This window comes from Mesoplodon mirus (assembly GCF_964341445.2).
Source record: "Mesoplodon mirus genome assembly, chromosome: 4".
NCBI classification, from domain to species: Eukaryota; Metazoa; Chordata; class Mammalia; order Artiodactyla; family Ziphiidae; genus Mesoplodon; species Mesoplodon mirus.
In genome coordinates this window covers 121407939-121422048 of record NC_138979.1, presented here as the reverse complement: position 1 = coordinate 121422048, position 14110 = coordinate 121407939, and the positions used below count along the sequence as shown (strand labels likewise).

Sequence of the window (14110 nt, the reverse complement as noted above, 5' to 3'; positions counted from 1 at the left end):
TAATAATGAAGCTATTGTTTCATTTATTGTGGCATTTCTAAATGCTATACTTCTGTAAAATATGTACTCTTTTTCAAAATGGATGTGCTGGACTTCCCTGGTGATACAGTGGTTAAGAATCCGCCTGCCAATTCAGGGGACATGGGTTCGATCCCTGGTCTAGGAAGATCCCACATGCCGCAGAGCAACTAAGCCTGTGTGCCACAACTACTGAGCCTGTGCTCTAGAGCCCGAGAGCCACAACTACTGAACCCTTGTGCTGCAACTACTGAAGCCTGCGCGCCTAGAGCCCGTGCTCCACAACAAGAGAAGCCACCGCAATGAGAAGCCTGCAACAAAGAGTAGCCACCCCTCACGGCAACTAGAGAAAGCCTGAGCACAGCAACGAAGACCCTACACAGCCTAAAAAAATAAAATAAAATTTCTAAAAAAAAAAAAAAAATTGATGTGCTGAGAGCACCTAATCAGTATGGCCTAACTCAGGAAACATGGAACTAGCAAGTGCTAGATTCTGTTTGCCACAGCATGGTGATTCATTCCATAGGCCTCGAAGTTATTTAGCTATTTCTGAATTTCTCCATCCTTAAGTGAGAGGAAATAATACTGGTCATTAGCAGATTTTCATCTAATTTGGATCACCTCCCTCAGAGTTTGTAATATGTTATACACTCTTTTTTTATACACTAAAACAGTTTGTTTCTTTGCTTCAAAATTTACTGGAATTCTGAGATAATTCAGTTTTCTCACCTGTCAAATGGGAATAAAGACAGCTACTTCACAGACTTTCTGTCAGGACAAAAAGAGGTGAAGGAAATGCAAAGCACTCAACAGAGTCCCCCTTTTCCCTCCTCATCCTCTTCCCCAGTGTAGTTTGCACATTCTTCCCAATGGTTTCTTCCTACTGCAGTTCTAAGACTACTGAAATTTGACTTCAAGAAACCCATCACCACGTGCTTTTCTTTCCATCCATTTTCCTCCCTGCTCCCTATCTCTCCCCCCTCTCTAAATCTCTCTTTTATGATTCAGAATACATTTTTTTTAGTAGCTTCAGCTGACACTTTTACTTTCTGTTAAATCCCTGGGCCACTCAAGAAATATTTCAACCACATTTGATTAATTTTGAATGTGTGCTATTTTTTATATAAATTTATTTATTTATTCATTTATTTAATGTTTGGCTGCATTGGGTCTTTGCTGCTTCACGCGGTTTTTCTCTAGTTGCTGAGAGCCGGGGCTACTCTTTGTTGTGCGCAGGCTTCTCATTGTGGTGGCTTCTCTTGTTGTGGAGCACGGGCTCTAGGCGCGTGGGCTTCAGTAGTTGCGGCTTGCGGGCTCTAAAGCGCAGGCTCAGTAGTTGTGGCGCACGGGCTTAGTTGCTCCGCAGCATGTGGGATCTTCCCGGACCAGGGCTCGAACCCGTGTCCCCTGCATTGGCAGGCGGATTCTTAACCACTGCACCACCAGGGAAGCCCTGAATGTGTGCTATTTTACTTAAATAGTTTTAAAATAATTAAAACATTTAAAAATGTTAAATTCCAAACAAATTAGGATTTGCAGGAATCCTGAAGCTATAACAATTTTGCAGAAAAATTATGAAAGTGCTTTGAGAATAAACCTTAATAGTCTGGTCTACCATTTTTCTAGCAGTATATCTGAAAATTTTCTAATGCATCATGTTATCCTCAGATCTTGATCTAAAGCCATTTTGGTAAATTGATCAAAAAGTCTCATCAGGACTTCTCTGGTGGCCCACTGGTTAAGACTCCGCACTTCCACTGCAGGGGGAAGAGGTTCGATCCCTGGTCGGGGAACTAAGATCCCAAGTGCCATGAAGCGCAGCCAAAAAAATAGAAAGAAGAGTCTCATCAAATTCTGGTTTAGGATATACAACATAAATCCAAGGGACTTCCCTGGTGGTGCAGTGGATAAGTATCCACTTGCCAATGCAGGGGACACGGGTTCGATCCCTGGTCTGGGAAGATCCCACATGCCGCAGAGCAACTAAGCCCGTGTGCCACAACTACTGAGCCTGCGCTGTAGAGCCCGCAAGCCACAACTACTGAAGCCCGAGTGCCACAACTACTGAAGCTCATGTGCCTAGAGCCTGTGCTCTGCAACAAGAGAAGCCACCACAATGAGAAGCCCGCACACCGCAACGAAGAGTAGGCCCCGCTCACCACAACTAGAGAAAGCCTGCATGCAGCAACGAAGACCCAACGCAGCCAAAAAAATAAAAATTAAGACTTAAAAAAAAAAATATATATATATATATATATCCAAATAAGAATGGTTATTTGTACACCAACATCATTAATCCTTAGGAAAATGCAAATTAAAACCACAAGATACCATTTCACACCCATTTAAAACACATACATAATAATAGCAGAGACAAGCTGTAAGTTTTACCAAAACGGATGGATGTTGTATTTTTGGAGATGTTCAAGTATCAGACTTTCTATCTTAAATAGGGTGCGGGGGCGGGGGTGAACTGAGGAATTCTTAAGGTCTTTACAGCAATATGATTGAAGCAGGGGAGAAAAGCCATATTTCAAAAACTGAGGATGAGGAGTTTATATACTATAAATAGACCATTACATTGTCTGTCCAAAAGTACTTGTTTTATTTTTATTCGTTAGTCATTTATGTGTGTGTGGAGAGGGGGATGGAGGGATTGAGAATAGACTGTCCATTAGTCATTTGCCAAAGAGGTGCTCACTATCAGATCTGGTGGTGGTTGGAGCTGTGCAGTTTAAAGCTACAAAATCTTAAAGGCTGGAGTTCATAGAGTCTGTTCTTATTGTTGTTATCTTACCTTCCACTCTTCTTAGAATAGAAAAGCTGTTTTCGGGTAAGTAACCAGACTCAACCATCCCTTTACTACACACAACGGAGATAATGACAGGCATCTTTCAAAATCAAAATAAAAATTTTTCTTCTAAAATTGTATTCTTTTTGGTTTTAATGTCAAGGGTAACTTATTTTGACATTTAAAATAACATTAAAAAGGGGAACTAAATGTTTACTTTGAGAAAACATGGGCATGGGCCATTAGTGAAGAAACACTTCTGGTGGTAAACCTTATTCCAAATTGGTTAATTAGCCATACAAATTAAATATTTGTGCTTAGTGATGAAAACTCTTCATTGAAATTTTGGATTAACAAAGACATCTAATATCTTAATTTTATAGAAGAGGAAGCAGGGACCAAGAGATCTAGGGGTCTTATGGATGGGCTCCTCCCAGGACTTGCTATTGTGATGTTACAATGTGTCAATAAGAAAGAACTCCAGCAGAGAAGTAGGATTACTATGTATTACTTCCCTTTCCTATAAAATGGAGTATCAAGTTACCTCTCAGATTGAAAATACTTCAAACAAAATGTTTTGGATTTTGATAAATTTAACTCTGTACTTCTTTTTTTCTTTAATATTTTATTTATTTATTTATTTTGGCTGTGCTGAGACTTAGTTGCAGTGGCACACAGGATCTTTTAGTTGTGGCATATGGGTTTCTTAGTTGTGGCATGCATGTGGGATCTAGCTCCCCAACCAGGGATTGAACCCAGGCCCCCTGCACTGGGAGCGCATAGTCTTACCCACTGGAACACCAGGGAAGTCTCAACTCTGTATTTCTTAAATTAGGTTTTGTCAATTCTTGTTGGACATCTGATTTCCAGTGAAAACTGTGAAAGACATACAGAGATAGATTATTCTCATATTTTTTCCCTCTTCTGAAGAGTAGTGATCTCCTAAAAGCTTTGCACTAGGACTCAAGTAATAAGCCTGTAAGCACTCTTACAGGGTCAAATACAATGTTACAGATTTTTAAATTCAAATCAAACTAAAGGAATTGAGAATTAAAATTTGATTTGTTAATGGCTCCTATAGTTTTATGTCAAACAAAGAAGAAACAAACAAACAAACCCCAACTGGGATTCAGAGGTATCTCACTTTATACAAAAGTCTATAGACTTCCCTGGTGGTCCAGTGGTTAAGACTCTGCGCTTCCACTGCAGGCGACACAGGTTTGATCCCTGGTTGGGGAACTAAGATCCCACATGCCACATGACCCAAAAAAAAAAAAAAAAAGTCTATAGAAGTATGAAGTCTATAAAAAAGTTGACTATAAATTAAAATGCAATACCCAAATTATGGAAAATGTTTCTATAAAACCATCACTCCAAGTTTACCGACAATTAACTTGTTTCAACATTATACAGTCTTTTACTTTAGTGTTCACATTACCTGGGGGGAAAAATTAGAACCATGTGGAATTTTTCCAAAAAAATATGTAAGAAAATAATACTACAGGGGGGTGGAATCAAGATGGTGTACTAGGAGGACGCGGAATTTGCATCTCCTCACAACTAGGGCATCTATCAGGCACCGGTGAGGGACCACAGACACCTAAGAGGATGGGAGGAACCCCCAGCAACCAGGTAGGATGTAGGCCGTGGGGGGAGTGAGGGGGAGGAGAAGTGTTGGCGGGATGGGACTGGCACCCCTGAAGGGCAGCTGGGGGAGGGGAAGGGATCCCACGTCCCAAGGGGAAATTGGGGAACCACTGGGAGGGCAAAGGATCAAAAGGGAGCATGGCCAGGTTTCCCTGCTCACTTGGGCCCCCAGGAACCTGCTGGGATCCCAGACCTGATCCTCTACCCACCTAGGTACCCTCCAGCTGCGCAGGTCCTGAGGGAGTGGGAGGGTGGGAAGGAGGAGCAAAAGTAAAGTCCAGACCTAATGGGACCGGCACCCCTGAGGCGGGGCTGCGGGAGGGGAGGAGTTCCCACACACAGTGGGACCCATCTATGGTTAGGGGTCCAGAAGCAACCAGGGAGACCCTGGGGGAGACAGTGTGGGAAGGGTGAAAAGGAATGGAAGAGAACGCTGCCAATGCTTTCCCTGTCCACTTAGGCTCTGGGAACCCTGTTGGGCTCCCGGGCCTAATCCTGTGCCCTCGGAGCCTCCCTCCTGCTGTGCAGAGCCCAAGCCCTGCCCCTACACCCAGGGCACTGCCTCCAAACTCCAGAACTCCATACTCCAGAGGCCCTCGTTTCGACATCTGCCTCTCCCCTTCTGTGCAGGTCCTAAGCAGAGGCCCTGCCCCACGCTTGAACATAACCCGCCTAGGCCACACCCCACGCTCAAACGTCACCAACCCCGCCTGCCTAGGTCCCACCCCACCCTAAAACCCGCCCCTGCCTAAGTTCCACACCCTGCCTAAACTCCGCCCCCATAGCCAAGGGTTTTTTTTTCTTCTTTTCTTTTTTCCTCTTTTAGATTGTGGTTCTGTTTTACCTTGTTGATTCATTGTTGTTGATTCTTTTATATTTTTATTTTTCATAATAAATCTTTTATTTTTCTAATTTTATTTTATTCTTTATACTTTGTTATTCTTCTCTCCTTTTGGCTTGTTCCCAACCCTCCTTTTATTTTTTTCTTTTTCTGTTGTGGTTTTATTTTACCTTGTTGCAGTTGTTTCAATTATAGTTTTATTTTTCCTAATATATTTTTATCTTTCTAATTTTATTTTGTTTTAAATTCTTTGATATTGTACTGCTCCTTTTTTTCTTTCTTTCTTCCTTCCTTTTTTTTTTTTTTTTTTTTTGCTGTGCCACAAGACTTGTGGGATCATGGTTCCCAGGCTGGAGGTTGGGCCCAAGCTCCTGTAGTAGGAGCTCCAAGTCCAACTTGCTGGACTAACAGAGAACATTAAACCCCAGGGAATATCAATCGGAGTGATGACTCCCATAGGTCCTCATCTCAGCACCAAGACCCAGCTCTATTCAACTGCCTGTAAACTCCAGTGCTGGACGTCTCAGGCCAAACAACCAGTAAGACAGGAAAAGAGCACCACCCATCAAAAAAAAAAAAAAAAAAAAAAAAATGAAACGACAAAAAAAAGTGTTACAGATAAAGGAGCAAGGTAAAAAGCTACAAGACCAAATAAATGAAGACAAGATAGGCAACCTACCTGAAAAAGAACTCAGAGTAATGATACTAAAGATGATCCAAAATCTTGGACACAGAATGGAGAAAATACAAGAAACATTTAACAAGGATCTAGAAGAACTACAGAGCAAACAAACAGTGATGAACAACACAATTACTTCAATTAAAAATACCCTAGAAGGAATCAATAACAGAGTAACTGAGGCAGAAGAATGGATAAGTGAGCTGGAAGATAAAATGGTGGAAATAACTGCCAGGGAGCAGAATAAAGAAAAAAGAATGAGAAGAATTGAGAACAATCTCAGAGACCTCTGGAACAACATTAAACGCACCAACATTCGAATTATAGGGGTCCCAGAAGAAGAAGAGAAAAAGAAAGGGTCTGAAAAAATATTTGAAAAGATTACAGTCGAAAACTTCTCTAACAAGGGAAATGAAAATAGTCAATCAAGTCCAGGAAGCACAGAGAGTACCACACAGGATAAACACAAAGAGAAACACGCCAAGACACATATGAATCACACTATCAAAAATTAAATACAAAGAAAAAAATATTAAAAGCCACAAGGGAAAAGCAACAAATAACATACAAGGGAAGCTCCATAAGGTTAACAGCTGATCTTTCAGCAGAAACTCTGCAAGCCAGAAGGGAGTGGCAGGACATATTTAAAGTGATGAAAGGGAAAAGCCTACAACCAAGATTACTCTACCCAGCAAGGATCTCATTTAGATTCGATGGAGAAATTAAAACCTTTACAGATAAGCAAAAGTTAAAAGAATTCAGCACCACCAAACCAGCTTTACAACAAACGCTAAAGGAACTTCTCTGGCAGGAAACACAAGAGAAGGAAAAGACCAACAAAAACAAACCCAAAGCAATTAAGAAAATGGTAATAGGAACATACAAATCTATAATTACCTTAAATGTAAATGGATTAAATGCTCCAACCAAAAGACATAGACTGGCTGAATGGATACAAAAACAAGACCTGTATATATGCTGTCTACAAGAGACGCACTTCAGACCTACGGACACATACAGACTGAAAATGAAGGAATGGAAAAAGATACTCCATGCAGATGAAAATCAAAAGAAAGCTGGAGGGCCTCCCTGGTGGCGCAGTGGTTGGGAGTCCGCCTGCCGATGCAGGGGATACGGGTTCGTGCCCCGGTCCGGGAGGATCCCATATGCCGCGGAGCGGCTGGGCCCGTGAGCCATGGCCGCTGAGCCTGCGCGTCCGGAGCCTGTGCTCCGCAACGGGAGAGGCCACAGCAGTGAGAGGCCCGCATACCGCAAAAAAAAAAAAAAAAGAAAGCTGGAGTAGCAATACTCATATCAGACAAAATAGACTTTAAAATAAAGATTATTTATTACAAGAGAAAAAGAAGGACACTACATAAGGATCAGGGGAGCAATCCAAGAAGAAGATATAACAATCATAAATATTTATGCACCCAACATTGAGCACCTCAGTATATAAGGCAAATGCTAACAACCATAAAAGGGGAAATCGACAGTAATACAATAATACTAGGGGACTTTAACACCCCACTTTCACCAGTGGACAGATCATCCAAAATGAAAATAAATAAGGAAACAAAAACTTTAAATGACACACTAAACAAGATGGACTTAATTGATATTTACAGGACATTCTATCCAAAAACAGAATACACTTTCTTCTCAAGTGCTCATGGAACATTCTTCAGGATAGACCATATCTTAGGTCACAAATCAAGCCTTGGTAAATTTAAGAAAATTGAAATCATATCAAGTATCTTTTCCAACCATAACACTATGGGACTAGATATCAATTACAGGAAAAGAACTGTAAAAAATACAAACACATAGAGGCTAAACAATACGCTACTTAATAACCAAGAGATCACTGAAGAAATCAAAGAGGAAATCCAAAAATACCTAGAAACAAATGACAATGGAAAGATGACAACCCAAAACCAATGGGATGCAGCAAAAGCAGTTCTAAGAGGGAAGTTTATAGCAATACAATCCAACCTCAAGAAACAAGAAAAACCTCAAATAAACAACCTAACCTTACACCTAAAGCAATTAGAGAAAGAAGAATAAAAAAAACCCCAAAGTTAGCAGAAGGAAAGAAATCATAAGATCAGTTCAGAAATAAATAAAAAAGAAATGAAGGAAATGATAGCAAAGATCAATAAAACTAAAAGCTGGTTCTTTGAGAAGATAAACAAAATTGATAAACCATCAGCCAAACTCATCAAGAAAAAGGGGAGAAGACTCAAATCAATAGAATTAGAAATGAAAAAGGAGAGGTAACAACTGACACTGCAGAAATACAAAGGATCATGAGAGATTACTACAAGCAACTATATGCCAATAAAATGGACAACCTGGAAGAAATGGACAAATTCTTAGAAAAGCACAACCTTCCAAGATTGAACCAGGACGAAACAGAAAATATAAACAAGACCAATCACAAGCACTGAAATTGAAACCGTGATTAAAAATCTTCCAATGGGGGCTTCCCTGGTGGCGCAGTGGTTGAGAGTCCACCTGCCAATGAAGGGGACACGGGTTCATGCACCGGTCTGGGAAGATCCCACATGCCACGGAGCGGCTGGGCCTGTGAGCCGTGGCCGCTGAGCCTGCGCATCCGGAGCCTGTGCTCTGCAATGGGAGAGGCCACAACAGTGAGAGGCCCGTGTACCGCAAAACAAAATAAAACAAAAACAACAACAACAAAAAAAACTTCCAACAAACAAAAGCCCAGGACCAGGAGGCTTCACAGGCGAATTCTATCACACATTTACAGAAGAGCTAACACCTATCCTTCTCAAATTCTTCCAAAATATAGCAGAGGGAGGAACACTCCCAAACTCATACTATGAGGCCACAATCACTCTGATACCAAGACCAGGCAAAGATGTCACAAAAAAGAAAACTGCAGGCCAATATCTCTGATGAACATCCTCAACAAAATAATAGCAAACAGAATCCAACAACACATTAAAAGGATCATACACCATGATCAACTAGGGTTTATCCCAGGAATACAAGGATTCTTCAATATATGCAAATCAATCAATGTGATATACCATATTAACAAACTGAAGGATAAAAACCATATGATAGTCTCAAGAGATGCAGAAAAAGCTTTTGACAAAATTCAACATCTATTTATGATAAAAAGCCTGCAGAAAGTAGGCAGAGAGGGAACTTTCCTCAACATAATAAAGGCCATATATGACAAACCCACAGCCAACATCGTCCTCAATGGTGAAAAACTGAAACCATTTCCACTAAGATCAGGAACAAGACAAGGTTGCCCATTCTCACCACTATTATTCAACATAGTTTTGGAATTTTTAGCTGCAGCAATCAGAGAAGGAAAAGAAACAAAAGGAATCGAAATTGGAAAAGAAGTAAAACTGTCACTGTTTTCAGATGACATGATACTATACATAGAAAATCCTAAGATGCTACCAGAAAACTCCTAGAGCTAATCAATGAATTTGGTAGAGTAGCAGGATACAAAATTAACGCACAGAAATATCTTGCATTCCTATACACTAATGATGAAAAATCTGAAAGAGAAATTAAGAAAACACTGCCATTTACCACTGAAACAAAAAGAATAAAATACCTAGGAATAAACCTGCCCAAGGAGACAAATACCTGTATGCAGAAAACTGTAAGACACTGATGAAAGAAATTAAAGATGATACAAACAGATGGAGTGATATACCATGTTCTTGGATTGGAAGAACAAACATTGTGAAAATGACTCTACTACCCAAAGCAATCTACAGATTCAGTGCAATCCCTATCAAACGATCAATGGCATTTTTCACAGAACTAGAACAAAAAATTTCACAATTTGTGTGGAAACACAAAAGACCCCAAATAGCCAAAGCAATCTTGAGAACGAAAAATGGAGCTGGAGGAATCAGGCTCGCAGACTTCAGATTATACTACAAAGCTACAGTAATCAAGACAGTATGGTATTGGCACAAAATCAGAAATATAGATCAATGGAACAGGATAGAAAGCCCAGAGATAAACCCACATACATACGGTCACCTTATCTTTGATAAAGGAGGCAAGCATATACAATGGAGAAAATACAGCCTCTTCAATAAGTGGTGCTGGGAAAACTGGACAGCTACATGTAAAAGAATGAAATTAGAACATTCCCTAACACCATACACAAAAATAAACTCAAAATGGATTGAAGACCTAAATGTAAGGCCAGACACCATAAAACTCTTAGAGAAAAACACAGGCAGAATACTCTATGACATAAATCACAGCAAGATCCTTTTTGACCCACCTCCTAGAGAAATGGAAATATAAACAAAAAGAAACAAATGGGACCTAATGAAACTTAAAAGCTTTTGCACAGCAAAGGAAAACATAAACAAGATGAAAAGACAACCCTCAGAATGGGAGAAAATATTTGCAAAGGAAGCAACTGACAAATGATCAATCTCCAAAATATACAAGCAGCTCATGCAGCTCAATATCAAAAAAACAAAGAACCCAATCCAAAAATGGGCAGAAGACCTAAACAGACATTTCTCCAAAGAACATATACAGATTGCCAGCAAACACATGAAAGGATGCTCAACATCACTAATCATTAGAGAAATGCATATCAAAACTACATTGAGGTATCACCTCACACCAGTCAGAATGGTCATGAAAAAATCTACAAACGATAAATGCTGGAGAGGGTGTGGAGAAAAGGGAACCCTCTTGCCCTGTTGGTGGGAATGTAAATTGATACAGCACTGTTTCGAACGCTTTACCCTCACTCATTCAATCCTCATAATAGCTTTGTGAGTTAGAGACTGTTTTTATCTCCACTTCACAGATATGAAAACTCAGTCACTTGCCAAAGGTCACCAAGTAAAACGGCAGAGGAAGGACTCAATCATGGTAGCCAGGCTCCAGTGTCTGTGCTCTCACCCACTGCTCTTTACCTCCAGGTTTGCCTCAAGACTCCAGTAATTCAGTGATGGCTGTAATGTGACCATGGACGTACAATTTCACTCTCCATTCACTAGCGTAAATCTAGGTATACCCAGTTTGTACCCTCTATTCAAAAGCTTTCACTGGCTAATGGCTATATGTGCATATTTTGGCAGGTTTAATCTTGACCCCAGAGTGTATCACAAAAGGTGCAATTCTAACAAACTATTTGCTTTCAGTTGATCTCAACAGGGAGCCTAAAGCCTAAGAAGTGGCTTAATCAGATAATGTGAAACTTTAGGACAGAAACTCATACTACTGCATTTATTACAGTGTGTTTAACATTTGTAATCAGACCTAAACTTCCAAAATTCTTATGTCTGACTCGCTCTCTTAGTGAGTTCAGCTAATCTCCCTTTCTACTTCCAATAAATAAAACATACCCAGCAAATGCTTCCAAGGCAAGTTTTCAGACATGTATCTGAATTTAGTATCATTCTTGTTCCGATCAGGTGTCAGGGTAAATACAGAGCCTTTCAGGTGGACTGCTTGGCTGCCCTTTGCCCAGGAGCACTTTTTGCTTTACTGAATTTCACAGTAAAGTATAGCAACATGTTACAGCTCCTGGCTGAAAATGTAAATAGGAGAGCAAAGTTGTCAGACAAGAGCCTGCCCAACTGTTCCCAAAGGATATTATTCATACTTAAATTTACACTCACTTATATCTCACATCTCTGAATAGCAAAAATGTCACAATTATTTTAGCAGTGATCAAATAAGTTATTTCAATAGCAGGGCTCTAATAAATAAATTTAGGTTAACTAGCAGGCAATTTAAACCTTAAAACGCCAAGAGTGTAGAGAAGCAAGGGAGTGGTGTTAGCAGCAGAGCAGTTTTGGAAGTTCCCGGGATCCCCTTACAAAAAACAGTGAGAGCACGAGGATGGAAAAAAAGAAAAAACTATACAGTAACATCTTTACCAAAAACCAAGGGGAAAACATCCCCTGGAACTCCAGAACACTAACTACCCTTAGCAACTAGTAAGGGGGAACCACACCTGTGCCAGCAGAAGTGAAGGTTTGAATATGTGGTCCTGTAAGGGTCAAAAGAGCCAAGGAACCCAGAAATCACCAAGTCATCATCCAAAGGAAGGGCGCCCCCCACCCCTTGACGTGGGAACCCCAGGAGGGAATCTAAATACCACACTGAGAACCGGGAGGAGATCTGGCAGGATCTCTTTTGCCAATGAGTGCAAGGAAAGGTCCCAACCAGGACCCCGAAGGCTCGGCAACATCCAGTGGAAGCTCTTTAATAGAAAGACAGACTCCGTGCTGAGCAGAAACTGAGAGTAAGAGCACGATATATGTGTTAAAAGACAGCTAGCTAGCTAGCTAAGGCTGACAATAGCTAGATCAGGCTGATCAAGTTTAGTACATTCCAGTACTAAAACTGAGACAACTAGACATTATGTGCTGCCTGGTGTGATGCAATAGAAAGTACATTGCATCCGCAATGTAGAAATATTTTTACCAAAAAAAATTAAAACCTGAATGAAACCTAGCCTCTAGGTCTAACTCCTAGTTTACAGACAATAAGGAGGAGAAAGGAATATGCTAAATAATACAATAAAAATGCAACCAGCCAAATGTGGGAAATTCTGCAGGATAAATAACCTCACCTCTTCAACAAATAAATGGCATGACGATGTGGGGGTGAAGGGGAAGACAAATAAAAAAAGACCTAAAGATACAGCAAATAAAGGAAATATATAGATTTTGTTTGGATCCTGATTTGAAATCACCAACTCTTAAAAAAAAAATTTTTTTTAGATAATTGGGGGAAATTGACGATGGACTAGGGATTATACTGTATAATGGAATTACCACTAATTTTATCGGTGTGATAATGGTATTGTGGTATATTGAAAATAAAAAGGTCCTAATCTGTTAAAGATGCCTAGAGAAGTATATACCAATGAAATAATATGATGTCTGGGATTTACTTTAAATTATTCCGAGGGCCGGCCATGGAAGTGTGAGGGAGGCCACGAATTCCACTTCAAGGTATCTTTGAGCTTGTTGAGTAGACGCCATAAGCAAGGCTCACCCTCCTGACTTGAAAAATTTATGGACAAGAAGTTATCACTGAAATCAAATGGTGGTGGACATGTCCAAGGAATCTTTGGGGATTTGATTTCTTTATGAATCTTTCAATAGATGAATGTGCAGAGACAGCAATTGGTGGGTGACAGAACAATACTGGAATGGCAGTATAAGGGAAAATAGTATCATCATGTTAGAAGCCTTGGAATGAGTATAAACAAAGGTTGTATTCATCAAAGAAATCAATTGCTTCCTCATGTCCCATCTCCAAAGGGCCTGTTTTACTATCATATAAAAAATTGAGCAGTGTACACTTTCATATTAAACTTTCTTGTTAAACTTTTTTAATAGTCAAAAAAAAAAATTCCTCACACAGAGAAAAGGGGAATAGATGAAGTAAGAATGGCAAAATCTTGATAACTGGTGAAAATGGCAATTCATTAGACTTTTTTTTTCCTACTTTTGAATGACTGAAATCCAAAATAAAAAGTTAAATAAAAATGTCTAGGGACTTCCCTGGTGGTCCACTGGTTAAGACTTGGAGCTTCTACTGCAGGGGGCATGGGTTCAATCCCTGGTCGGGGAACTGAGATACCACATGCTGTGCAGCCAAAAATAAAAAGCCTTACGCACAACATGATTTACAACATCTGATTACTATATTGAAAGCTATAATACAAAAGGAGTAATAGGAGTTATTTTTAAATGCTCTAAGGAATTCTTTAAGCTTTTTTTGTAGGGTAATTGTCAGGTACTTTAGGTTAGTCTATTAATAGACAAAACTAAAGGTTACCATCTTTAAAAATGTTATCATAAAAAAATAAGGTTTTGTGAATTTTTGCCAAATTTAAAACATTTTCCAAAGGAAACACTGTCTTTAGCAGAGATTTCCTAAGCAAGGTGTCCATGTCTGGTACCATTCTTCTGAACATTCTCCCCTGCTGCTCTAACAGGAGACAAACCACATTTCCAAGATTGTTAAATTATTACCTAGGAAAGTTTTGGCAATTTCCCATTCAGTCACATTTTCCAGTCATTTGGTTCTCATGTTTATAGAGCTGGTTGTTCACTTTTACCCAATGTTCAGGAGGGACTTG

At 39.9% G+C, this 14110-nt stretch overlaps 1 protein-coding gene across 3 annotated transcripts in view; it reads right to left on the bottom strand.

Moving 5' to 3' along the window:
- The window catches only part of AP4S1 (adaptor related protein complex 4 subunit sigma 1), a 49838-nt gene that overhangs the window by 27396 nt on the left and 8332 nt on the right, over window positions 1–14110 (bottom strand). Inside the window, exon 2 of one of the 3 annotated variants that reach the window (XM_082618604.1) lies at window positions 3599–3685. The exons of the other annotated variants lie outside the window; for them this stretch is intronic. The gene's annotated coding sequence lies outside the window, so the exon portion shown is untranslated. The remainder of the gene's footprint in view (window positions 1–3598; window positions 3686–14110) is intronic. 3 annotated transcript variants of the gene reach the window in all.